Genomic DNA, 27,123 nt, shown 5'->3' with positions numbered 1-27,123 from the left:
CATTAAGTAAACACATTCATTTTGTTTGAGAACTTCAGTTAGTCATTGAAAATTTGGTCTAGAAAGAAACAGCCTAAACATAACTGCACATTTTCAAAGAGAATGTTAGCTTGAATGTATGGTAAAATGTCATGACTTTGGACTGGCAATTGGGAATTTTTGGTGGTTGGCATGGGGTTAAGATAAAGATGGCCTTTGGTCTAACTGTGCTAAATGGATTCAGTAAACAAAAAATGGTCTAAGAGATAGCAAGGATATAATGGACCTACCTGAGAGAACACATTTTTCGAGTACCCGTTTCTCCCACTATCCAAAAGTAGAGCATTCCTATGAAAACTTTCTTACGCCAAAATGGTATAAAATGAGAAAAGCAGTTACCATTAATTTACATGGGACATTTTTGAACACACCCAAACCTAGAAAATAACCTCTCATAGGCTTTTCTGGTACTTTAGGACACATCTCGTTAATGGAAGTACAAAATAAATCAAGATAAAGCACAGATGCTCACAGACTCCATTCAAAGCGATGGCAGCTTGATTCCGAGATGCTGAGTGTAGCTCCAGAAGAAGGAGCTTGACTGGTCCCTCTTGCTGATGGGGGTGTGCGCTGCCTCTATAAGGGCTCCCTGCAAAGCAAATGCTGAATGCTATTTTCCCTTTTTGCTTTTTCTCATGAAAGCAAAAATCCTCCTTGGATATCTTTTGGTTAGTGAAGATAGGTACTAATGTAGGTCTTCCATAAAAGCAAAGTGGCATAACATGAACTTGCAAAAAGCAGGGGATACCTGTATGTAGTGAGATATCATCTGTTTATGTACTTTCAAGTTATACATATTATATATTAATAATTTCTGTTGTTTATGAAATTAAACCTATAAAATATCTACTTACAAGTACTCCTTTTGGCCTAATAGGACATCATTGTATAGATATGAAATAATAAAATTGCATTTATTTAAAGAATATAATTCAGAGTTTTCAATAGTTTAGACTGCTCTCCTTCCCAGCTTGTCTGAGTTGAATGATAGTTGAATGCAACACTTGGTAGACCAGCTAAGGGTTAATAACTTTCTTGACATAATTTAAGATGTTGACATCTTTGTCCTTCATATTATAAACTGGTGGTTATGACTATCTGTGTGAACAGGTATTTATAAAAATAAGACAAATGCAAGACAATTTGTAAATCGTCATTTAATATTTAATAACAGTAGACCCTAGTTTCTCTGCTCCCTCTCTTACAAATTCTTAGTCTCCTTCCTGTGGCTCCTCTTCTCCCTTCCCCCTTCACTTAACGCTGGTGCTGGGTCCTTTGCCTTCCCTGCCTAGCTCTCTCTCTCTTTTGGAGAATTCCTTCACTTTCATGGTTTTATCTCCACTTCTCCTTTACCAGTGACTTCCTGATCTATAACTCTAGCTCTGTCCTCTGGGCTGACTGCTGCCATTTCAAAAACAAAGTAAATGCTTATCAAGCCTCTCCTCTGTGGTCCTTTCAGGACAGTAATCTTACTTTAGCCTCATAACAACCTTGTAAAGTAGGTTCTGTTACTCCTAGTCAAATATGGGGCAACCGAAGCATAGAAAGTTATATTCGTTATTACCTTAACCTCAACATTAGTTCGTGAGGCTAGTTTGGTTACTGTCACCATGGTGTCTCTAGGATATTTGGAGAACATCTGTTTTGGCACAATAATTGTCTATACTTGACCTGATACAGAGTAAGCTCTAAATAAATACTTGAGAATGACTGAACAATTGGTTAGATACGCATTTTAGGTAGATGCTAGGTAACAATTAGTCCAATTTGAGGAGTTCAAAAGCATCAGGGAGACTAGGAAGCAATTATAGTAGCCCAGATAAGAGATGAAGTAGTTTGGTGGTGGTGGTCCTGGGGGAGAGGGAGAAGATGGAGAGCCATGCTCCTAATTTACAGGAAAGATGGTACTTTAGTTAGAGTGGAAATTACCTTGCAAAGATCTTTAGACTCTCACAGTCACAGGATTTGGAAATTGACTGGACTCCCAATTTTCTGGCTGGGTGACCCGATACATGATGTTGCCACCAACTGAGTCTGGGAATACAGGGAAAAAAATCTTCAGGTCTTTGAGCATACTGCCTGATTATTCCTCCTCAATTACCATTCTCATCATGTATTTCTCCTGATCAAGAATCTATAATGACCTTCTACCGCATCTCAGAGTAGATAGTGATTTTTATTTTGGTACTCAAATAACTTATTTTGGCATTCAAAAATTTCATATCTTCTCTCTGGATCCCGACGGGATTATAAAGCCCTTAAGGGCTGGGAAAATATCATAGTTTTTGTTGTTGTTATTGCTGTTACAGTCCAGTAGCTAGCATAGTGTTGGGTGAGTAGTATGTGTGTAATACTAATTTGTTTAAAGGATTTGAAAACAATCATATAATGATGCCTTTGAAATTCATGATTACGAGTATGGAGTGGTTTAGAAATAAAATAATATAACTTTCTCTGCCTGAATCTATGTTACAATTCATAATAACTGCAAACACTTACACAGTATATTTTATATACTAGATATTAATTCTAAGTGCTTTACTTCTATTGACTCATTTAATCCTGAAAATAACCCTATAAGAAAAACCCTATGAGACAGAGTCTATTATTATAGATGAGGACACTGAGGAGGCTAAGGACATTTTTAAAAGTTGCACAGCTAGTTTGGATTTGAACCCAGGCAAGTCTGGCTTAAATGTATATTTAACTATCACATTGCCCCCTGCATCTTAGAGGTAACTCAGGATCCATTTATTATTATAGTAATAAGATAAGTAGTTATCCTGTTTATCAAAAATGAATATATGATTAATTCAATGCTAAAAAAGATAGTCAAAATCTGTTACAACCTTGAGCAAATATATGTCCTTCCATTTCTTCCATCATCTAATATGCTCATGCGATTAACATCACTAAAATAACAGGTTTAAGTGATTCTCTTACATCTATAACTCATTTGATTCTTACAATAAGTCATGTAGTGAATGGGTAATCATTAGTATTCTCCATTTTTAGGAGGAAGGTGATACAGCAAGGGCTGGACAGGTAGAGGTCAGGTCTCCCGTTTCTAGTCCGTAGCACTGGTGATTTGGGGGTCTGACCCGACTCTTTCAACAAGAGCACACCATACCTTGGGCGCCTGGGTGGCTCAGTTGTTTAAGCGACTGCCTTCAGCTCAGGTCATGATCCTGGAGTCCCAGGATCGAGTCCCACATCGGGCTCCCTGCTCAGCAGGGAGTCTGCTTCTCCCTCTGACCCTCTTCCCTCTCGTGCTTTCTATCTCTCATTCTCTCTCTCTCTCAAATAAATAAATAAAATCTTAAAAAAAAAAAAAAAGAGCACACCATACCTTTATACCACCTTGCTGAATTACCAATAGGTATGATTGCTATCAATTGTTGTGATTTGGGGACCTGAATTTGGATAATTAATTTACTAGGTATCAGTCTGGTCTCATCAATTCATGAAAATGGGGGAGAATAACAATAAGCATCCATCACTTAGAGTTGTTCTCAGGATTAACTATTAATTTGCTTAGAATAGCTCTTGGCAATATGCAGTAAATGTAAACTGTTATTGTTGTCTTTATTAGTAGTAGCAGAAGTACTAATGGCCTAGAACAATGATCTTCTCATTGATAGTGGCTTCTCATGATAGTGGCACAAAGGACTGTTTAATGGAAGAAGGGGAGCTATGTACCCAACTATCTCTGAGATCTCATTTGAGATTTCCAATCCATTATTTGCTCTTGCCTCCTTGCTGAGCCCATTTATATTTTTATTTATTTATTTGAGAGAGAGAGAGAACGAGAACGAACGGGAGAAAGGGGCAGAGGGAGAGGGAGAAGCAGGCTCCCTGCTGTGCAAGGAGCCCGATGCGGGGCTCGATCCCAGGACCCTGGGATCATGACCGGAGCCAAAGGCAGATGCCTAACCGACTGAGCCACTCAGGCATCCCTGAGCCCATTTATATTATCCCAGGCCACTGTTAGGACTGATAATGTCCCTGATCTAATTCTCTGTTATATAAAAGTAGAATTTTTTTCCCCCAAGTGTATGTTCTGGGTGACATCTGGAAGCTCAGTACTCAAATCTAGAACAAATAAGGAACAGTTAGAGTGTAAAGAGCATCTATTGTTCCTGATTACTGGTTAATATTTATTAATTAGAGAAGACAAAAATGTTAGTCATCTTTATCAAGTGTACCCTGCAGGATTGATGCCCCTGTGTTTAACATCATTGTGGTGATGGTTTCAACTAGTTTTCCATTTGTTATGACACTTGACAATACTTTTTAACAAATCAAGAAATAAAATATTCAAAACAAAGAAATCCACAAGAAAAAGATTTTGACTCATGAAAGGGGTACCCCTAACTTTCCTTGCTGGGTAAAATGAATCATAACTGGGTAATGACCTCAGGACAAATGTTCAAACAAAATACAATATTTTCGTTTTTCTTTCTCTTTGAATTTCACTCTTACGGATTTGTGGTTATAATGAAACATCCCTCATATTTATTTCAGAGCTCTCTTCTGAGACTGGAGCCATTTCTGTGCCAAAGTTACAAACCTCAAAGATGCCTGGCTAGGTACGCCGGGAAATCGGTGTCAATAAAAAAGCCAATGGACTGTTGTGTTTGTAAGACCAGGAGAGTAATAGTCAAAATTCTTTCCAATTCTTGGGAGCTTCCTTCCTTCTCACCTCTCCGCCCTTGTCTCCTTCTTCCATTTTTGCCTTCCTTTGTCTCTTTGTTTTTCCTTTTTTTAAGATTTTATTTATTTGACAGAGAAAGAGAAAATGAGAGGGGAATACAAGCAGGGGGGTGGGAGAGGGAGAAGCAGGCTTCCCGCTGAGCAGGACACCCGATGTGGGGCTCCATCCCAGGACCCCAGGATCATGACCTGAGCCGAAGGCAGGTGCTTCACTGACTGAGGCACCCAGGCGCCCCTGTTTTTCCTTTCATATTGTCATCTTCTTTTACTTTCTCTTTTATTTTCCTGTTTTCATCTCTTCTTTCTTCCCTTCCCTTCACTTTTCCATCGGGGCTTTTCCCCTCCATTATTTAGTTCCATCTAGGCAATTCCATGACAGCTTGTAAATTCAAAATGCAAACTGCCATATGGAATTGTTGAATCACTATATTGTACACCTGAAACTAATACAACACTGTATGTTAACTAACTGGAAGTTTAAAATAAAAACTTAAAAGCAAAAACAAAAACAGAACAGATTGCAAACTGCTATTTATGACTAAGTGACTAAGGTTAAAACATTTATTCAGGTAATCCTTCTGTTCTTGCTTGCTTGCCCTATTTCTAGAAGGATTCAGTTCCAGCATAGTTTAGCTCTTGATTTACTCTAGCATTTGCTATCCTGCTCCTAGCCCTACCCATTTATACTTTGTATCTGAATGTGATCTCTCTCTTTTTTTACTTTTGGATCTCTGTTCCAGGAAGACTGGTGGCCTCTGGTCTGTATCACCTTCAGTGTCAAGCTTCTATCTAGCTGTCCTGTGGGGAGCCATACAGTGGGCCTGCCCAACCTGCTTCAAGGTGGGCACGGTCATCTCTCCAGCTCACTCCTTCCCTGATATTTGCTTGGTCAGCCTCATTTCCTAGACTGAATGTTTCAGCTATTAATTTATTATGCTTTTCATTCATCCAACAAACATTTATTAGTATACATAATGATAAAGTTGAGCACAACAGATCTTTCCTCTTTTCACATATAGCATTTTTTTTTTGAGGCAAGCTTTTGACTGTGAATTCTCCTGAATCTAAGAAAGCAAATATTGTTAAACATTTCATCTAGCTTCCTTCAAACAATAATAGATAATTAATTTTTACACAAAATTAAATCCAACAGACATTTTAAATTAAAGTATAATTCACATGGCACCAAACACTAACTCATCTTGTTTCATTGGCTCTAAATATGATGGCCTTATAAAATTAAACAAAGAAAACTGGGTGATTGACAGAATTCTTCATTTTTGATTCAGACATTTTGCTCTTGCTTAGAGTCTGAGCTTTAGATAGGTGTAATAAGAATGTAGTAATTAGTAAATTTCCCCAATTATTATTTGGTTGTTGTATGTGTTTACCAAAGTGAGGAAAAACTGTATGAAAAATACTGAGAAGGCCATGAGGAATCTGACTTATCCTTAAGTGCATATGTCTGCAGAAAAATTAAGTTTCAAAACCTGTGTGTGTTGAAGTGAATAGAGATTAAGATCTTTAGTTAGAATAGTTTTTCAAAAAAACAGACAAACAAAAGCAGAACCAGACGCATAAACACAGAGAAGGCATTAGCGGCTGCCAGAGAGGCGAGGGGTGAGGGGTTGGGCAAAATGGGTGAAGGGGAGTGGCGCTAAAGGCTTCCAGTTATGGAATGAATCAGTTAGGGGGATAAAAGGCATAGAAGAGGGAATACAGTCGATGTTGTAATGGCGCTGTATGGTGACAAATGGCCGCTACGCTTGTGGTGCACATGGTAGGATGTATGGAGGGCAGAATCACTGCGTTATACACCTGAAACTAGTGAAACATTGTATGTCAACTAGAGGTCAGTACAAATAAATAAAAAAGAACAGCTTTTCATCTGACATGCAGTCAAAAACAATGTTCAACATTCTTTTTTTTTTTTGAGATTTATTTATTTATTTTTTTGAGAGAGAAAGTGAGAAAGAGACGAGCGTGGGGGGCAGGCCGAGGGAAAGGGAGAGAGACTCTCAAGCAGACTCCACGCTGAGCATGGAGCCTGTCGCATGGCTCGATCCCAGGACCCTGAGATCATGACCTGAGCTGAAATCAAGAGTTGGAGGCTTAACCAACTGAACCACCCAGGCGCCCCGATGCTCGACATTCTTATGCGTCTTTGTGACTTTAACCCTAAAAAACTGAGCCAAATCCTTTTGATTTCAATATTTGTATGTTAATAATAGCAATAATGTCATTAAATAATGTTTGCAGTTATAAGCACTGTTAAGTTTTAATTTGGTTTCTGTTTCTAATAATATTTACCAATGAATGTTTTTATTTGCAAAGTAATATACAGACAAGAGTTATGGATATATTAGTTTTAGTAACATTCTCCTTAGCTAGACAAGTGTTCTAAATCAAGCAGATAGCCTGAGATCACCCTGGCTCTAGCAAAAAGAGCATTTTGGAAGATGCATCCCCAAAGAGAAAATAGGAGACTCCTTTGAGTCTGGTGTTTATATGCCTCCAAGCAAAGACACCACATTGCTTTAGGACACCAACAGAAAAGTTACACTGCATGAGAAAGGCTAAAAGTAAGCAGTTTTCTAACTTCCCACTAAACCACCCTTGTTTAAGCCTAAGATGTAAGATGCAGTATTTTCTCTTACGGATCTATTAAGAGTGAGGAATTAACATGAACTGAGTCTCTATAATGTGCTTTATTTCATTTAGACCCTTAACATTTTGAGGTGGTCATAAGTATCCCCATTTCATTGACAAGGAGACAACTACAAAAGGGTCACCATGGCAAAGATGCTATTGAAGCCCACATCTGTTTGACTTCAAAATCCATGCTTTTTTCTACTATACCTTATTTGTTGTTTACCCCGTCCTGTTTGTGTTAGGTGTATGGAATAAAGCTACTCTGTCATCCACAGTTTCTGCACAGTGTCGCTTAATGTCAGCCCCTGAGGACAGTCACACAACCTCCCCTTTTGAGGAGTTCCCCAAATGCTGGCTCTGAGAACAATAAGCATAGGATTGGAAGCCCCAAGTGTCGCCGGTAGGCTTTGGAATGGTGGAAGGGACTATCAGAGGCCCATTACAACACTGTCATAAAGGAGCGGCAGCCGAAAGCCAGTCCAAAAGTCCCCTCCAGGAGCTTGGGGAAAAGGAGATGGAGGAATGATGAGGGGCAGGTAATGTAGAATGAAGAAGAGGAAAGGGTAAATGATTAGAGAAGGGAGAGTGAATGCGGATTATCAGGGGAACACAAGTAAGGCTTTGTGGCGAGAGGAGTGGGTGGGGAGTAAGGCAGAGTTGAAACGGGAAGAAATTTTGCCTAAAGAACAAAGAAAAGAATAAGTGCAGTTTTATCTTCATTAGAAAAAGTGGAAGTTTGTCTTCTGTGACAGGTTGTTCCAACCCATTGTGTTGTGCTAAGATACTGGATTATCTCAACTGTTCGCCATTAGAAATGTGTAGATTTCCCAGGGCCACTTTATAGTCAATGCTTAATAACATGCCTGAGCTTGTGGATTTTGCCGTAGACAACAGCAAGGTGAAAATAGCATGTAGGGATAGTCACCGACTTTCTCACAAATTAGCCAGAATCCCTCCTCTTTCAAAGAGCATAAAGAGATGAAAAATAATTTTAGAAAGCAGAAATAACTCATCCCTTGGGGCCAATTATATGTGATACATAGATTTCCTGGAGGTGAATTAGAGTTTAAAATATATAGATTCTTCACCAGGTCCTAACAGCACTGTTGAAGTTGAATTTTTTAAAAACTTTGGTAAACCTCGGATACCCAAAGGTCATCCTAGGTTCACAGACTATTTTATGGAGGTTTGCAAACCTTTCTGCAATGCTGAATTGGATTTCAGTTGAATTGCATGCAAACTTGGGTCAAGTTTCAAGGGAACACTAGGTAGTTCTTTCAGGTAGAAGCCAGGTGAAACTCAAAGGGTCCAGAGTGGGTTTTGATTTGAGTTTTCTTTTGGGTTCTGCTTGAACTTGACACTCAAAGCGAAACTCAGGAGATCTGAACCTCTTGCAAACTCAGGCTCAAAGGGAGGTTTTTGGATGCAAACTTGCATGTTGAAAATGCTGAGCTAACAGTGTTAATTGGTGCATTAGTTTGCTTTGCCCAAACCTCTGAATAGTTTCATCTGGAAAAAGGTTTCTCTTAGCATAGAGTTTAGTAAAGCTTTGCAAGAGGACGTTGGTCTTGCTGAGCGATTACCTGCAATAAGGTGAGTGCATAAAATTACCATAATGCCAGATTGCCAAGGACAGTTCCTAAAATAGGCCATGGAATGTGTCAATCACGTCCTTGTCACATTCCTACATTGGGATTATAGGCATCTTGGGCACTTCAGTGTGCCTGGGCAATTCAAATTAGAGCTGAATGTGTTGTCTGCATTACCTAGATAGTTGGTATTATGTAGATTGGACCACAGTGAGATGAAAATATTCTCTTGTGAGAATGAATAAATGGAAAGAGAATCCTGAGTTTGCCCTCACCCCCATTAAACATATTCATAAAGACCAATATAGGACAGTCCTTTAAATGTAAAGCCACAGCAAACATATAAATGAGCCAATTGCCAAGACATTTTACAAGATATGCTTCTGACCTGGTTAGGGGTTGGTGCTAGGGCAGAGGGGATTTAATTTACTTTTGGCAAACAAGTCTGAATACTAAATTAAACTTAACAGAGATGAGGGGGTTTTTTGAGAAAGGAAGCAAGTTGGCAGAATTTTGGCGTATCAACAAAAGGAAATCACACAAAGAAAAGGATTAGTCAAAATAAAGATCAAATGAAGATCAAAAATAAATTGGCTTCAATCCAGGAAACATTTGTTGCATTCTACAAGCAGGTCTTTCCTTCCCTAGTGTGAAGAACAGAGGAACCACCTGATCTTCCCCTAAAGGTCATCAAGCACACGGCATGCTAGTGATGAAATGCTCCAGAGCCTCTGAGAAAGCCCAGCACAGGTGCAGTATTGAAAAGAATTTCAAACCTCCAAGGCTTAAAACTATGAACAACTTGAAGGCAATGAATATTGGTAAGCAGATTCTAAGGAAGTGTTGTACCAAGTATTCATACTTCAGAAATATTCACATAGTGCTGCTTTGACAAAATGAATAAATAATATCTATCTATCATCTTTCTATAGAGTAGGCATTCTGGAAGATACTGAACTTTTTTAGACTTCAAAGGAGCCTGTTTCATGCATCATTATAACCAAAGCCACACGATCTGTATGACCTGCTACAAAATGAAAATTCAGAAACCCTTGTTAAAAAGGCAGAAAAAAGGTGCTGTTGAAGGTACTATATATATAAGTCTTTTTCCTTTTTTTCTAGAGTCTCTTTCCACTTGTGGTGTTTTTTTTTTCCTATTTAATGTCATTTTAGGTAAAGAAAAATTTAAATTAGAAATTAACATGAATCTTAGTGCTCATCTTTATTTTGTGCAGTCTTAAATGCAAATATAAGAGCAATGACTTCATATGCAGGGTTACCAAAATTACACTATTCATATTTTGTAGTTCATATGTATGCTTTTCACTCTTACCAAAACAGTGGAAATGTTTCACAGAATTAACTCAACTGTTTTCATTTCACTTCTTGATATGCGTACATTCTACCAACACTCTCTACCTTCAGCTTACTGATGAGTAAGGAAGGGCTAAAAATTGGGGTCACCCTATTTTTCCCTGAACATAGAGGATTTACGGAAGGCTTGCTGGAGAAGGTGACATCCAAAGATAGTAGGAGCAAACTATGGACACTAGAATTTCAGGATAAGATTCTTATAAAGAGGAAGGATTACTGTATGAGATTAAATAAGCTTTAGCACAGTTGATGAGTTTATTTTGGCTTATTTTTTCTTGTCCTTGCATTTTTTGGATTCTCTATAATCAATTGACACATTTTGTAAATGAGGTGTTCACATTCATCATGAGAATTAGATTGCCTCTAGCAAGTGTGTGTCAGTGTCATTCAGAAACTTCCATCTTTAGGTTACAAATTATAAACCCAGTCTTGACTAAACCCTCCAGACAAATATTCAAGATGTGTTGGCAGTTTGAATACCTTTTTAAAAACTCTGTCTAAAAAAAAAAAAACAAAAAACTATGTCTAAAAAGAAATTCTGGAAAGAATACTAAATCCTAGATTCCACAGAGGAGCTTAAAATGGCATGATGCTGGAAATTGAAACATTATTTAAGTCTGACATGTGACCTTCAGTGAAATCAAATTCTGAGGTCCTTTTGATACTATCATCATTCTACCTATTTGAGGAACTAATCGAAGCTTCAATTTTAGGAAACATCAGCTTTTTGGATAAAAAAAGATTTACTTATTTATTTGAGAGAGAAAAGAGAGAGAATGTGAGTGGGGAGAGGGGCAAAGGGACAGGGAGAGAAAGAATCCCAAGCAGACTCCCCCCTGAGCATGGAGCCCGACAGGGAGCCCTATCTGACGACCCATGAGATCATGACCTCAGCTGAAATCAAGTCAGATGCTTAACCGACTAAGTCACCCATGTGACCCAGAAATATCAGCTTTTGTGTTTATTATATATATTTATCTTTTAGATGGAGAAATACAAATATTATTTTGATATATCCTTAGAAGAATGTTATATATTAATTTCGGAGTTTGAAATGCATTTACTTTTCAAGTTGTTTCATTATTTTGCAAATAAACATACTCAGAACCCAAGTTGTACACAGATGCACTCATTTTACTGGTATTTGTGAGTAAGTAGAAATATAGATGTATCTACTTAAGGAGCTATTATACAAGGCTGGATAAATTAGATGAATGCGAACAGGAAGGGAAAAGCATTGTCAGGGCATATACTGCAGTGTCTCTTCAATTTTGTAACCTTGGACAGCTGGGACATGTGAGGGGCTGATAGGCTGAGTTAGTATGAAGTGATGAAACTTGGAGCTATCTCTTGGGGAAAAGTCTGTATAGAACCTTAAGAACTAGTGGCCTACACATTTTTATTGGTCTAAGAGCCGGTAGAGAAGGAACACAATCAGAGTTAATAGGTCATATTTAAAAATCAGGATGAGAAAGAAAAGAGAATGGAGGCTGGTCAGCCAGTTGTGTGTTTATAATCAGGATGTGGGATCAGTCAACACTATGCACTCTATGGCCACGAATGTTCCCCTAAATCATCATGTCAGAGCTATGCTTCATTAGTCATATGGAGAATCACAGAAGAAAATGTGGGTGAGTTGTGTAAATGAAACACTACTCCAGGAAAAAACAGCTCAAAGTATGTGCCCTGGAGACCACGGTTCAGAAACATTTTATACAGGGGAGAAACATTTGTATACAGCAAATGCCATACACTCTTGAATTGTCTTACAGCAGAGGTGGCTTTCCACCCTCATTTAATTTCCCCTGTGACCAAGCATCTGGTCCCAGCTACATAGAGCAATGACTACAAAGCCTGTATTTAATAGGTCTATAATTATTTGTTAAGCAGAAATAATTGCCAATCTAAATTTTTATTTTCTGTGACCTAGAACCTTGTTTATCTGCCCTACTTTCCCTGAAGTCTGAGAGGGAAAGAAGAATTTAATTTTGACAGACATATTTATTCATTTTGTGATCCTCTTTCTCTTTTTATAAATTTCTTTTTGGAAGGAACAAGCCTTAAAAAGCAAGTGGTCTGCATCTGTGGTCTGTCTTCTTACACTTACCAGGCAGTGTCATTCATTTCTTTACAGCCTGACCTAAATGCCCCTGATGATGGCACAGGCTTAAGTGACAGAGCAAGGGAAATGTCAACCAGATTAATTTGAATCAGTAAGTCCAAGGCTGCCTTTATTTCTGAAGTTTTCATCAATGGTTCTTATAAATTTTAGAAAGTGCAAACAGAGCAAATACATTTTTAGTATTGCCATGAAAATAGCTGGATCTTAGGGAGTTCTGAAAGGATCTTGAGGACCCCAGACCGTACTTTGAGAACCACTAGTGGCCTACACATTTTTATTGGTCTAAGAGCTGGTAGAGAAGGAACACAATCAGAGTTAATAGGTCATATTTAAAAATCAGGATGAAAAAGAAAAGATATATCTACAGTGATTACCTCCATAGCTGATTAATAGCATTATAGATGGCTGATCATATACTTCATCTTCACCTTGCTTGTTTTTCACTTAGCAATGTATCCTAAAGATCTTTCCACGTCAGCACAAGCAAATCTGCTTCACTTGCTTTTATAATAGCCTAGTATTCCATTGTCTGGGTTTACCACAATTTATTTTAGCAGTTCTCTATTGATAGACACTTGGGTTGCCCCATTAATTTTTTAAAATTTTTGGGTGAGCATGAAGTGCCCCATTAAAATTTTTTCTATAATAAAAAATAACAATGAATAACTTAGTAAATACAACATTTTATATAAAACAGGTATATCTGTAGGAAAACTTGCAGAAGTGGAATGCAGATTGCAATTTTGCCTGGTCTGGCCAAATTGCCCTTCATGGACTTTGCTCTATTTTGCATGTCTACCCAAATTACGTGAACAGGCTTTCTTCCCCCACTTGCTCTTGGGAGCTTCGATAATCTGGTAGGTGAACAATACTATTTTAGAGTAGTTTTAAGATACATTGCTCTTGTTATGAGTAAGGTTGAACATCTCTTCATACGTTAGGACTCTTTGTATTTCCTTTTCTGTGAACTAGGTTTTCTTTCAGATTGCTGATCTTTTTCTTCTCAATTTCTAAAGGCTTTTAAATGAAGGATTAGAGAAAGTATCCAGGAACCTTTAAAGTATTGCTCCTGCTATGAATTTCAAATGCTTTGTCTCAATTTGTCATTTTATTTTAGATTTGCTTATGGTGTCTTTTGCTATATAGAACTTTCTCATTTTTATGTAGTCTATTTTATCAAGCTTTTCCTTATTCTTGGCTTCTGCATTTGGCAACTTGGTTTAGAAAGGCTTTTTCTGGGGTGCCTGGCTGGCTCAGTCAGCGGAGCATGCGACTCTTGATCTTGGAGCTGGGAATTTGAGCCCCATATTGGGTGGAGAGATTACTTAAAAATAAAATCTTAAAAGACAAAAAGACTTTTTTCTACTCCAGAGTTAAAAAGAAATGCACAGAGATTTCCTTCTTGTACCTTTACCCTCATATATCCTAGTTAACATTTCATCATTTTCACATTTGTAGGGTACATTAGTGTAGAGTGTAAAAGATGAATTCCATTTAATATTTTTATGCACTACCCACTTTTCACAACACCATCTGTTGAAAAATTCCATCTTTTCAATGGAAAAGTAACCTTTATCATGTAATAAATTCTTGAGTATATTTGGTTTAATAGTATAGGAAAAGATTAAAATCTCATGAACTAACAGAATGTATTCCAGCAATGCAAAAATCGCTTAATATTAGAAAGTGTATTTATGTAACTTATTAGATTGAGAGACCTCACACCCACCATGTTGATAAATGTGAATGGTAAGATCGAATTGACTGAGAGACCAGAGACACCTCCTGATAAATCAAGAAAAATTGCTTATCTAGAAGCTACAGAAGGAAGTCAGTGCAATCAGGATACACAGCAAAGAGGCCAGCAGCATTCTCCAATAACAGACAGAGGACGCTGGCAGATGTATGAGTGCAGATAGAAAGTCCAAAAGGGTGAGAGACACATGAGAACTCCCAGGGTTCAACCGACACCTCCGAGCCCTGCTTTGTAGACCTAAGGCTGTGGCAATTCTCCTAAGACTAGACTCTGATATTCATGAGAAAGCATGTCATCAGGATCAGGTGTACCATTAGTCTCAGTGGCACCCGATGCACACTAGATGACCTGGCACAATACGGGACAGTGTGGCTCATTCAGCATATTTATCCTCCTCAGCCTCTTCAAGATATGCATCCTGTTCCAATTATTTTCCTGAACTTAGAGTTGTGGAGGAAGGAAGATGGTCAGTCTTAAACTTCTTTGGGAGTAATGTTAACAACCTTTAAGGAGAAGGCACATATAATTATCTCAACAGATGTAAAATAAACTTTACTAGCAGAGAAAAACTCATAAACATAGACATTTTAATAAACTGGGTCTTTACCAAGAACCTATAGCCAACATTCTTATGGTGAAATATTAGAATTCCTACAAAGACAAGAATTTCTGCTAAAGTACTATCATTTAATATGTATTAAAGGCCCTAAAAATACACTAAGAAAAATAAATTGAAAATATAAATATTAAAAGGGAAGAGGTAAAATTGCAACTTATGGAGATGTGATTACCTATACAGGAAAGTGAAAAAGAATCAACAGATGAACTACAATATCTAATATAAGAGTCCATTAAGGTGGCCAGATACAAGATTAACATACAAAAATAAATAATGTGCTATATATTATAATAACTGATAAGAAAATGGAATAGGAAAAAAATCCCACTCACCATAGCAATAACAAGGAAAAATTTTAAGATAATAATAACAGTAATCATGAGACCCGTATGAAGTATACAGTCAAACTTAAGGTTGTCAAAGAAGAATTGAAAACATGGAGAGATAAACCATGTTCTTGGAAAGATTTAATATGGTAAAAAACAATTAGTTCTACCTAAATTCATGTATATGTTTAATGCAACCCCTATTAAAATATTACCAGAATTTTTAATGAAGTCTAATTCTAAAATTTTTCTGGAAAATAATTCTAAAATTCAAAGAGAAAAATATCCAAAAATATTTATATTTAATAAAAGATTGGGGGAAATCATAATCACTGGAATTTGCATTACTATATATGAAAACATAAAGCTTTACTAATGAACATAGTATGATACTGATGTTAAAGTGGACATAAAGATCAATAGAACAGAATAGATAGTTCAGAGTTCAATCCTATTTATATACACATATGATTAACACAGTAACTTAAATCTATGGGCAAAGGTTAAAAATGTTACTGGGAAATTTAATAAATTATTTGGAAAAAGTAAGGCTGAGTACAGAGACATACCCAAATTTCAGATGAAATAGGGGCTATATACAAACAAAAACAAACTAGAAAGTAGAAGATAAATTGATTTGTCTAGTTAATTAATTGAAATGGGTATGTTAAGAACTCGAGGGTACATAAAAGGCCCTCAATAAATAGGGACTCTACCTTCTTGCAATGCCCAGTGCTGGGTTGTATTGTCTATAGAAATGTGTTCAGAAAAGGTGATTCCCTTTGCTCATCATTTAAGTCATCTTTTACTATGCTCTCTCCTTGGGTCTAGCCAGGAGCACCTCCTTATGGCAGGTTCTCTATTGTTTATTTTGCAAAGAGTAGCCATCATTTAGAGTCACCGCACATCATGGATCAAGAATGCTCCATTAGGCCTGGATTTCCAAGGTTTAATTTGATGTTTTGTGCATGCCTCCTTGAGTGCCTATGGCTAGCACATGAATGGTTTGATCCATTTCTAAACAGCCTGAGTACTTTCTGAGAAACAGAGAAGAGTACATATTTGTTGTAGTTAAAACAGTAAGCAATCCCAGACTGCTCTCCTACTGGGAGATTAAAATATTCAAAATGATACAAAAGAGTCTATCTTCTTTAGAATAAAGAGAAAATGGACTAATCATTGGGTGAAAGTAGCCTTAATAAAAGTAAAGCATTCATTTGACGAAACTGCTGCTGGTTCTAAAAGATACAATCTGTAGAAGAACTACAAGTAAAATGGCTCTTTCTCCATAGGCCCACATAATTTCAGCAGGTTTTTTGGTTATATTTCATGAGTACATTGTTGATGATGAAATATCAATGTAAAAGAGCTTTCAACAGCTAAGTCTTGAAATTTTTCACAACTTAGCCCATATATACCAACTTCTACAAACGATGTGTACATGTTCTATATCAGTGTGTGCTTGAGTATTTATTCCATATTATTGATGTTTGTTAATTTAACAGGCACGGGCTTTCTTTCTTTCTTTCTTTTTTTTTTTTTTTTGCTTTTGGTACCTGACCCTCCAAAATGAGGATTGTTGTATAGGGATGTTAAAGTTATCAAAACCCAATGTGAATACCCACTCTCTTTAAATCAGCATAGATCTCCATCACTTCAACATTTTTGGTAATGAGTTTCTTAATCACTCTGGATGTTGGAAACATCTAATAATATAAATCAAATACAATACATATTGATTATGAAGTGAAATTGGAAATCTTACAATAAAGTCAATAAAATCAATGAAAGCAGTGATGGAAAAAATTCCAATTTATAGATGAAGCTATTGACAAATGAGGACCTGGTGGAATTAGATCAATTAATAACCAAAGAAGAAATAATTGACAGAACTAGTAACATAATAGGCATTTCAGAGACTTAATTGTTTATCAATGTATTAAGAAAGCATCTTGGAAAATTAGAGCACTTGAGTAACTTTTAATGACTCTTGCTATGATCATTTTGCAAAAATCAAACAGGTAAGGAATGGCATATCCTGCTAGTCTATATCTCTTTCAGAAAAGTTACCTTAAAAAGAACCAGTGCTTGGGGTGCCTGGGTAGCTAAGTCTGTTGAGTGGCCTACTCTTGATTTTGGCTCAGGTCATGATCTCAGGGTCCTGGGATCCATCCCCGCATCAGGCTCCATGCTCAGAGGGGAGTCTGCTTGAGATTCTCTCCCTCTCCCTCTGCCCCTCCCCTGCCCCCTGCTTGTGTCCTCTCTTTCTCTAAAAATAAATAAATAAATCTTTAAAAAAAGAACCAATGCTTGATTCATTCTTTGTTCTAATAATTACTGCATAGCTACAATTTTAACTTCTGTAAAATACAAGATGAAATACTGAGTTTTATGTTTTGGTTACATTTTTTAAAATACGAGAATCAAGCCTTTTGTTTACTCTGTAACGACATTTGTTCTCTATTTTAAGTTGATTCACTTTAAGTGAGCTTTTTCCAGGACAAATTATGCTCTGGTAATAAAAACCTGCTGTCCTGTAAACCATTAGCTCTACACTGTGGAAGAAACTCTAAAGAACAAATTGAATAAGACATGGTCCCTATGCTAAAGAAGCATACAATTCAGCCGATGTATATCACAGTGCCTCGTTTTCTTATTTCTTTCATGACATACACACTATCTTGAGAAGGAAATCAGGGATTTTTTTTTTCCTTAATCCTTTTTCCTTATTCCCAACATAGCTAGTAGTTCCAAGACTGTGGAGACAGTGAGTTTAACGATTGCAAATTTGAGGCGGAATTTTCAGCACTTTATTAGACAAAGGCCGCTTATGTTTTCTTATTTGCACTACATAAAGATTCTTGTCTATTATTATTGTGGTTTGATGGAAAAACAATGTTTATTGCTATCTGAGATTTTTTCCCAAATAATGATGATATAAATTTAGAGGGAAGTTGGCTTTTCTGAAGTTTTATTATGATGTTTGAACATGAAGAGTGCATTTGAAGATTTTTCTCTCATATTGCTCTGTTGAGTTCCTTTTTTGTTTTAGAACTTGTTGTGGGAAAGAAAAAGAGACTTTTGTTGTAGCATTAAAATAATTTAGCTTTTTATCTGTAAGAATGAAAATAAAAGGGGGTGCCTAGGTGGCTCAGTTGGTTGAGTGACCAACTCTTGATTTTGGCTCAAATCATGATCTGGGAGTCCTGAGATCATGCCCTGCATCGGGCTCCACGCTCACCGGGGAGTCTGCTTGAGATTCTCTGTCCCTCTCCCTGCCCCCCGTCCCTCCCTCCACTTTTTGCGTGCTCTCTCTCTCTCTAAAAAATAAATAAATAAAAATCTTTAAAAAAAAGGAAAAATTCTGAATGTCTATGACACGGATGAGTTGTTACTTATATATACAGCTTAGCCAAGGCAGTTTCAGAAATGATCTTCCTACATTACGTGATTCTCAGTGCCTTTTAAAAATATATTACTAGCGACTGTGCACAGCGCTCCCGGCCTGTAGTACAGCTCAGCGCAGCGCGTCTCAGCGGACCGGATCCCAGAGGCCAAGGGCGGGCTCCTCCAGAGGGCGGCGGAGGCACTATGGAAAACCGATTTACCTATGATGATTTTCAGAGCATGAGTGAATGGCTTCTGTGCCACACCAAGCACCGACCTCAAGTGGCAGTCATCTGTGGCTCTGGGTTAGGAAAGCTGGTTGATAAATTAACTGACACCCAGAGCTTTGACTACAGCGAGATTCCAAACTTTCCCCGAAGTACAGTGCCTGGTCATGCTGGTTGACTGGTGTTTGGGTTCCTGAATGGCAGGGCCTGTGTGATGATGCAGGGCAGGTTCCACATGTATGAAAGCTACCCGATCTGGAAGGTGACATTCCGAGTGAGGGTTTTCTTCCTTATGGGTGTGGACACCCTAGTGGTCATCAATGCAGCTGGAGGACTCAACCCTGAGTTCGAGGTCAGAGATATCATGCTGATCCGTGATCACATCAACTTTCCTGGCTTCAGTGGTGTAAACCCTCTCATAGGGCCCAATGACGAAAGGTTTGGACTTTGTTTTCCTGCCATGTCCGATGCCTATGACCGGGATATGCGGCAGAACACTCACAGGGCCTGGAAACAGATGGGGGAGCAGAGAGAGCTGAAGGAAGGCACCTATGTGATGTTGGCAGGCCTGTCTTTTGAGACCATGGCTGAATGTTGGCTGCTGCAGAAGCTGGGGGCGGATGCTGTTGGCATGAGCACGGTACCAGAAGTTATAGTTGCAAGGCACTGTGGCCTTCGAGTCTTTGGCTTCTCCCTCATCACTAACAAAGTCGTCTTGGATTATGAAGCCAAGGAGAAGGTCAATCATGAGGAAGTACTAGAGGCTGGGAGACAAGCAGCACAAAAATTGGAACAGTTTGTCTCTATTCTTATGACCAGTATTCCACCACCTGCCAAAGCCAGCTAATGAGCCCTGGAGTGGTCTGGCCTCTCCATAATGCGATCCAAGTAGCTACTACATACTTCGGCCCCTTGCTGGGGTCACGTGCCTCTGTCCTTCAGTAGCAGGAAAAGAGAGGAAGATCACTATCCTTCACCTTTCCCATTTCTCCCACCAGACCCTTCTGCACTGGCTCTTCTGCTCAGTTATCTCAAAGCAGTTATCATCTCCTCCCCCAGCCCAAGAGCTAGAACCCAAGCCCTGCTGTGCCTATGCCTGGGTGTGACTTGGGCTGTTGAACTTGGCCCAGTAGCTACTGCTGTCCTTTTGATGTAATGCTTTCACATTCCTGGGGACTCGGTTCTGCCTCCTCCAAAGCACTAGAGCCCACACGAGGGCTAGCCCAGTCTGATACCCCTTGGAGTTTTGTATTACCCTATTTTGAGAATAAAAAGAAAGATGAACTAAAAAAAATATATATATATATATTTATATATATATATATATATTTGAAAATAAAAAGAAAGATTAAACAAAAAAAAATATATATATATTACTAGCCAGGATTTTATTGTTACTAGTAACAATTCTACTCTCTACAAAAGCTGTCAAGACATATTTATTTATCATCATAATTTCTCTTTCCCCTTCTACCTCCATCTTAATTCCTATGAGAACAGAGATAGTTGGTTGTGCAGGTGAAGAGTAGTCACAATCTATGTGTACTGTAACTGCAATTTCTAAATAAGAAATTATGCTTGCAGTCTTGCTCAAAGAATGATCTTTAGGATCTCAATTAGGACTTAGGATCTTAATTTGAGCACTAGACATGCTGGTCTGTTTTCTGTTTAAAACAAAGTTTCCTAGAGTTAACAAAACCAAAAAGATTGTGACCCAGGAAAAATACACCAAGTTTGCAGTTTCTTTCTTTTTTTTTTTTTTTTAAGATTTATTTGTTTGTTTTAGAGAGAGAGCATGCATGCACAGGTGGGGGAGAGGGGAAGAGGGAAAGGGAGAGAGAGAGTCTCAAGCAGATTCTGTGCTGAGCACGGAGCCCAAGGCAAGGCTCGATCTCACCACCCTGAGATCACGACCCGAGCCGAAACCAAGAGTTGGATACTTAACCCAGTACCTCACTCAGGAGTCCCACCAAGTTTGCAGTTTCTGAATGAGATTGAGAAAAATAAACGTAAAAAAAGACATTATATTGAGTATTTTTTTCATGATGGAACTGTGTGTATACACCTTTGAGGGGTAAAAGAAGACTCTAAGGAGGATCAAAGAAAGCATCATTGCTCCTTCTGTTACCTTGGTGACCATTTGGTCCTAAACTCAGAAGGATTATTCTCTTTCCTAGCCTTCAAGACTTGCTATTCAATCCAAATGTGACTCCTTAGTCATTCTGAGCAGAGTGTAATTTTTTCTTAACCCCACATTTTGCATACTATCTGGGAGAGTGCTGTCCCCCAAATATCTCCCTCTACGAATCCTAAATGACAAGACAGATAAGACCTTCTCCTCTCTCACTCCTGCTGTCCTGGCTCTTCAACTGCCCATGTGGCTCCGTGCAATCTAAGTCTTGGAAGGGCCACATGAGGTCCTCCAGTCCTCTTTCTAGCTTCTGGCCATGACAGCTGCCCCGCATCACAGCTGCCGCATTATCTTGAGACTCTCTGGAACTTCTTTATCCTTCCCCAGAACTGCTGCCCCTGATGTCTATCTTTGCTATGAGCAAAACTGTCCCCGGCCACAATAGAGGTTCTCTTTCAGTAATGGGAGGATGACTTCTCTGCATTTCTGCCTTTAGTAGAATGCTAGAAAACAGGGGGGAAAAATCTCTCTCAAGGGTATACACTCTACACTTACCTGCTTTCTTCTAACAGATGGAACAGAGGACTGAAGTCAATTTTTCCATTTCTCCTATTTCGCTGCATGAAAATCTGAGGTAGCCAGGAGGCAGACCTCCTGGCAGACATGCTTCTTGCTCTTCCTGACCCCCTGCTCACCCCCTGAGAGGGAGCAACGTTTTACACCTTTCAATTCAGCAGGAGGAGCCCCGATTCCCATCCTGATTCCCCACCCCCATTTTCAACAATCATAATAGTTTAATCTTCTGGTAAGAGGGAAATTAATTTCCTCACCATGATGATCCCTGGCCTATAGGCTTAGCCTCCTGGGGCACAAGCAAACCCCTTGTGTAATTTTTTTGGGGGGAACCTGTGTATATTCTGCTGCTTAAGCTGATGTGCATTTTATACTTACTTTTTAACAATTTTAATTATTAAAATAAAAATTTATAATGACTTAAAAAATTAGTACAGATTTTTATACTTCACCAGTATTTATCAAGAACTATGGTGTATGTTTGATTGGAACTCTTTTTTGGTAGATATTTGAAGAAAAGGAAAGGAAAAATGAGAAGCAGCAATAATTAGGTTGGCCAACATCTTTGTCTTTGTTCTTCATTCCGCTTTATGCTCCTTAATAGGTCATGTCTCCCAGTTTCTACACCCCACAGCAGCTTGTCCCAGATGGCGGTGGGGGCCAGGGAGCAGGAATTACTCAACTTTGAAAGGTTTTTTTCAACATATGGATGAATGGATGAGTGATCCTGTGTTTACCTTACTATTTTTAGTGTTTTGTTTCTGTAGTTAGATTACAAGGAGCATAAAAAAGCTAGGCAGCCTTTGGCCTACAGATGTCTGTTACTAGCTATTATTATATAGAGGGTGAAAAACAGAAACAATATGGCAACTATGAATTCTGATTGGTGACACCACAGATCAAATCACTTCTCTACTCTGAAGCCTCCAATTTTTTCCATTTCAGAACAGAACACAACAAAACAAAATGAAATACGAAGTCCTTTGTGTGGTCTACAAAGCCCTGCATGATTTCACTTCTACCTACTCTTCTGACTGTGGTACTCTTTTCCTTTCTTCCTGCAATCTAGCCAGCAACATTAGCCTGCTTGCTTCTTCCTGAACATGCTGGTGTACTCTTATATCAGGGCCTTTGTATTTACTCTTCTTCAGCTTCCATCTCCCTACCCCCGATACCCACGAGGCTTTTCCCCCTCACTTGCTCAGATCACTGCTCAAACATGACCTTACAGAGAGACTTTCCCCAACCCACCTTTCTAAACCAGTTCCCCTTTCTTATTCCCATAATAAGTTTTATTTTTTTATAGCACTTACTGTCTTTTGGTATATGTTTGTGTATTGCCTATCTCCTCAATCAGAACATAAACTTCATGAGTTTGGATTGTGTTGATGGCCTATATTCCCAGCACTTAGAACAGTACCTGGGAAAAAACAGGCACTCAAACAAAGCAGATGTTGTCAGTGCCCCACCCTTGTATCACTGAAGCCCAGTTCCAGCAGCCGGTATCTGCATCTTCAGGTTAAAGGATGGTTTCCAGAAACTGTAGAAGGTCATTTTGCCCACATAGACATCAGGTTTGAGGACTTACAACCCCAATCTCTGCCAAAGAGCAGCCCTCAATAGACAATTTTCAGCATTTGTTGTACAAATACTCCAGTTTCCTTGTCCTTCCGTGGAGGTTCAGAGTAAGGAGGTCGGAGGAGGACTTCTGGGGCTGAGGTCGCTCTCTTAACAACATACTGTTTATTGGCTGCTTTCCCTTCCCGGGATCGTTTCCCTACTCCCCTCCCTTCTTGCATGTCTCAAGTAAATATTTACCCTCAAATTCTTGTCTCAGGATCTGTTTGGAGCAACCTGAACCGAGATGATAAATATTTGTTATTGTTGAATGAATTATTCACAGTGGATTCTGGATATACGTTTAGAAACAAGAGTGGAAGGGGGACAGTTGCAGCATAGTTTCAGGTGGAAAGTTAGCTCAGCAACCAAGAAATGGGGCTACCACATCCTAGGGAGGAGACAAGGTGTTATGTTTATATTATGGAAAATAAAAAAGTAAAGAAAAGGAATTCTTGGCAGCATCTGAGAATCAGTATCTGCAATTGGGGCCTCAGAAATCTACAAGGCTGAACACAGAAACAGATCCTCGTAACAATGACTTCATGGGTGTGAAGCCGATGTGGTTGCACAGGGCTCCATGTTCAGAATGACCTTGTACTTGGTTTGAAGCCCTGCTATTGCCATCTTCAAATTCTTAGCTGTGTTTTTAAATTTTTTTTTAACAGGGAGCCCTGCACTTTGATTTTGCATGGGGCCTCACAAATTATGTAGCCAACCTGAGGTACACACTATAGTTTCTCATGATAGTTGAGGAAGAGGAATAGACTATCAAGGGTTTGGCATGAGAAAAATAGATTTTATAGAGCTAGGTGGTAGAATTTCCTTCTGGTAGAAATTCTAAGAATCTTCCCATAGTCTGCTTTAATTAAGAGGACTTATTTCTTATTTCAGATAATTATAACAGCCTTGAAAGCAGAAATAATTGATCTAGCAATATTTCATGATACTGTTACTTAGTATAAATTATTAAAACATTTTTGGATAGATGTAATATATATTACTACTTATAGGTTGATTTATACAGAGAAAAGATACAATGGATACTAGTTAGAAAAAGCACTATGGAATACTTACAAAAAGATCGTATTTTTCATCTTAATTGACCTGTAGTATTTTGTTTTTGTGATGTGTGTCCTATTTGCTGCCGGTGACTTTTTAACTGATCATTCATCTGCCTTTCCAGTTGGAAGGCGGCCAAGAATTTTTGATATTTCCACTCTAACAACTGGCCTATAGGATACTATTTTTAAAATACACCATTTTGTTTATTTCCATTTAAAAGAGTGAATATTTTATTTTTTTGTTTTTTAAAGATTTTATTTATTTATTTGACAGAGAGAGATAGTGAGAGCAGGAACACAAGCAGGGGGGAGTGGGAGAGGGAGAAGCAGGCTTCCCGTGGAGCAGGGAGCCAGATGCAGGGCTCGATCCTAGGATCCTGGGATCATGACCTGAGCCGAAGGCAGACGCTTAAGGACTGAGCCACCCGGACGCCCCTGAAACAGTGAATATTTTAAATGGTACATTTAAATACTAAAAAAATTCTTTTCATATAAAAAGGTTACTTGAGAAAAAAATAATGATCCCTTGTGAGAAATTCTAGTTGGTGGATTTTTAAGCGGGGTGGCAAGTAAGTAAAGTTATTGCAGCATTTTCCACTAACTAAAAACAGCTGTCATGGGATGATGGGTATTGCATCTGCAGCTGACACCCACTTCAAAGAGCAGGTGCTTGTAGATGGTGAAAAAAGAAAAAGCAGCTCTCATACCAGTCTACAGCGGCCTTCAGGAAGTGATGAGTGGGAGCAATGGGAAGACTGGCTTAGCAGCAGCTTTGGGTCACTTAAGTCACAAGAGGTGCCTCAGGGTACTTAGGTGCTCACTGCACTTTCTCCTGGGTGAGTCTTCAATGTCAGAGGCTAAATTGCTGGATGATAACATTTATGAAAAAGTAATGACTTTACATGTAAAAGAATGAAGTTGGACCCTTACCTCTCATCATATACAAAAGTTAGCTCAAAATGGATGAAAGACTTAAACATAAGAGATAAAAACTATAAAACTTGTAGAAGAAACCAGGAAAAAGCTTCATGACATTGGACTTGGCAGTGATTTCTTCTATAAGACACCAAAAGGATAGGCCACAAAAGACAAAATAGATAAACTGGACTTCATCAACATTAAAAAGTTTTATACATCAAAGAACACAACAGCGTGAAAGGGCAACCCACAGAGTACAGAAAACATTTGCCAATCATATATCTGATAAGGAATTAATACCCACAATATATAAAAAACTCCACCAACTTAACAACAACAAAAAACTAAACAATTCAGTTCAAAACTGGGCAAAGGACTTGAATAGATTTTTCTCCAAAGAATATGTACAAATGTTCACTTCACACATAAAAAGATAATCAGCAAAACTAATCATTAGGGAAATGCAAATCAAAGCCACAATGAGATATCACTGCTTATCCATTAATGTGGCTTTTATTAAAAATAAAAAGCCAAGAACAAAACCTGTTGTCAAGGAAGTGGACAGATTGGAATCGTGCATTGCTGGTGGGAATGTAAAATGGTATAGCCACTGTGGAAAACATTATAGCAAAAATGTTAAGTAGAAAAATTAAGTCAAATTATTTGTCATCCAGCAATTCCACTTCTACATATGTGCTCAAAGGAACTGAAAGCAAGGACTCTAACAGATACTTGTACACCAATGCTCATAATCACATTATTCCTGATAGCCAAAAGGTGGAAACAACCCAAATGCCCATAAACAGATAAATGAGTAAATGAAATGTAGTATATACATGCAATAGAATGTTATCCAGCCTTAAAAAGGAGTGAAGTTGACACATGCTACAATATGGATGAACCTTAAAAGTATTACGCTACGTGAAGTAAGCCAGACACAAAAGAACCAATATCATATGATTGATTCCACTTAAAAGAGGGACCTAGCATAGGAAAATTCATAAAGACAAAAGTAGAATAGTGGTTACAAGGGGCTGGAGAAGTGGGGATTGGGGACTTAGTATTTAATGGGTACAGAGTTTCTGTTAGAGATGATGAAAAAGTTCAGGAGATGGGTAACATTGATGGTTGCGCAACGTTGTGGGCATAGTTAATGCCACAGAGATGTACGCTTAAGCATGGTTAAAATGGCAAATTTTATGTTGTGTACATTTTTTTTAACATTCTTAGTTTATTGATCCTCTCATGAAAAATCTGCACAACCACCACAGATAAAGCCACTGCAGCATCTTTACTCCTTCTGTTGTCCAATCTCCAGCTCACTTTTTGCCAGCACCAACGTTGGCTTTTGCAGTCCCCCTGACTTTCTTCATTCTGTTCTTACGTTCCTTTCGCTGTTTTCTTGATGTCTTTTTCTTCTCATACAGGCCATGTCTTGCAAGTCTGTGTTTGGGTTCATTTTTCTTTGCATAATCCAAAGAATCATAAATCATGCCAAAGCCGGTTGTCTTGCCACCACCAAAATGGGTTCTGAATCCAAACACAAATATGACATCTGGTGTGGTCTTGTACATTTTGGCTAGTTTTTCCCGAATTTCTGTCTTAGGTACCGTTGCCTTTCCAGGGTGAAGAACATCAATGACCATCTGTTTCCGCTGAAGTAGTCGGTTAGTCATGAACTTCCTGGTCCGGATAGTTACTGTGTCATTCATGATGGCGGCGAGGCTTCAAGCAGCCGGGGAGAAAAAACTATGTTGTGTACATTTTATCACAATTTTTAAAAAGAAATCTTTACATCAGTCAGAAAAATGTAATGATTTTTAAAAATTTTGTTAAAAATTAAAAAAAATAGTTTTTAGGGGTGCCTGGGTGGCTAAGTCTGTTAAGCGTCTGACTCTTGGTTTCAGCTCAGATCATGATCTCAGGCTTCGGACTCCGCGCTCAGCGGGGCATCTGCTTGGGGTTCTCTCTGCCTCTCCCTCTGCCCCTCCCCCACCTCCCTCTCTCTAAAAAAAA

The 27,123-nt window shown here is 38.4% G+C and overlaps 1 pseudogene; it reads left to right on the top strand.

Moving 5' to 3' along the window:
- LOC112818587 (purine nucleoside phosphorylase pseudogene) overlaps window positions 1-20,092 on the top strand; it is a 92,913-nt pseudogene extending 72,821 nt beyond the window's left edge.
- Window positions 20,093-27,123: the final 7,031 nt, after the last annotated feature.

The sequence above is a fragment of the Callorhinus ursinus genome, unplaced genomic scaffold (genome assembly GCF_003265705.2).
Source record: "Callorhinus ursinus isolate GAN/ISIS: 27379988/994484 unplaced genomic scaffold, GSC_fseal_2.0 scaffold6, whole genome shotgun sequence".
In the NCBI taxonomy this organism is placed as follows: Eukaryota; Metazoa; Chordata; class Mammalia; order Carnivora; family Otariidae; genus Callorhinus; species Callorhinus ursinus.
The sequence above is the reverse complement of the archived record's forward strand: the minus strand, read 5'-3'. Positions and strand labels throughout refer to the sequence as shown.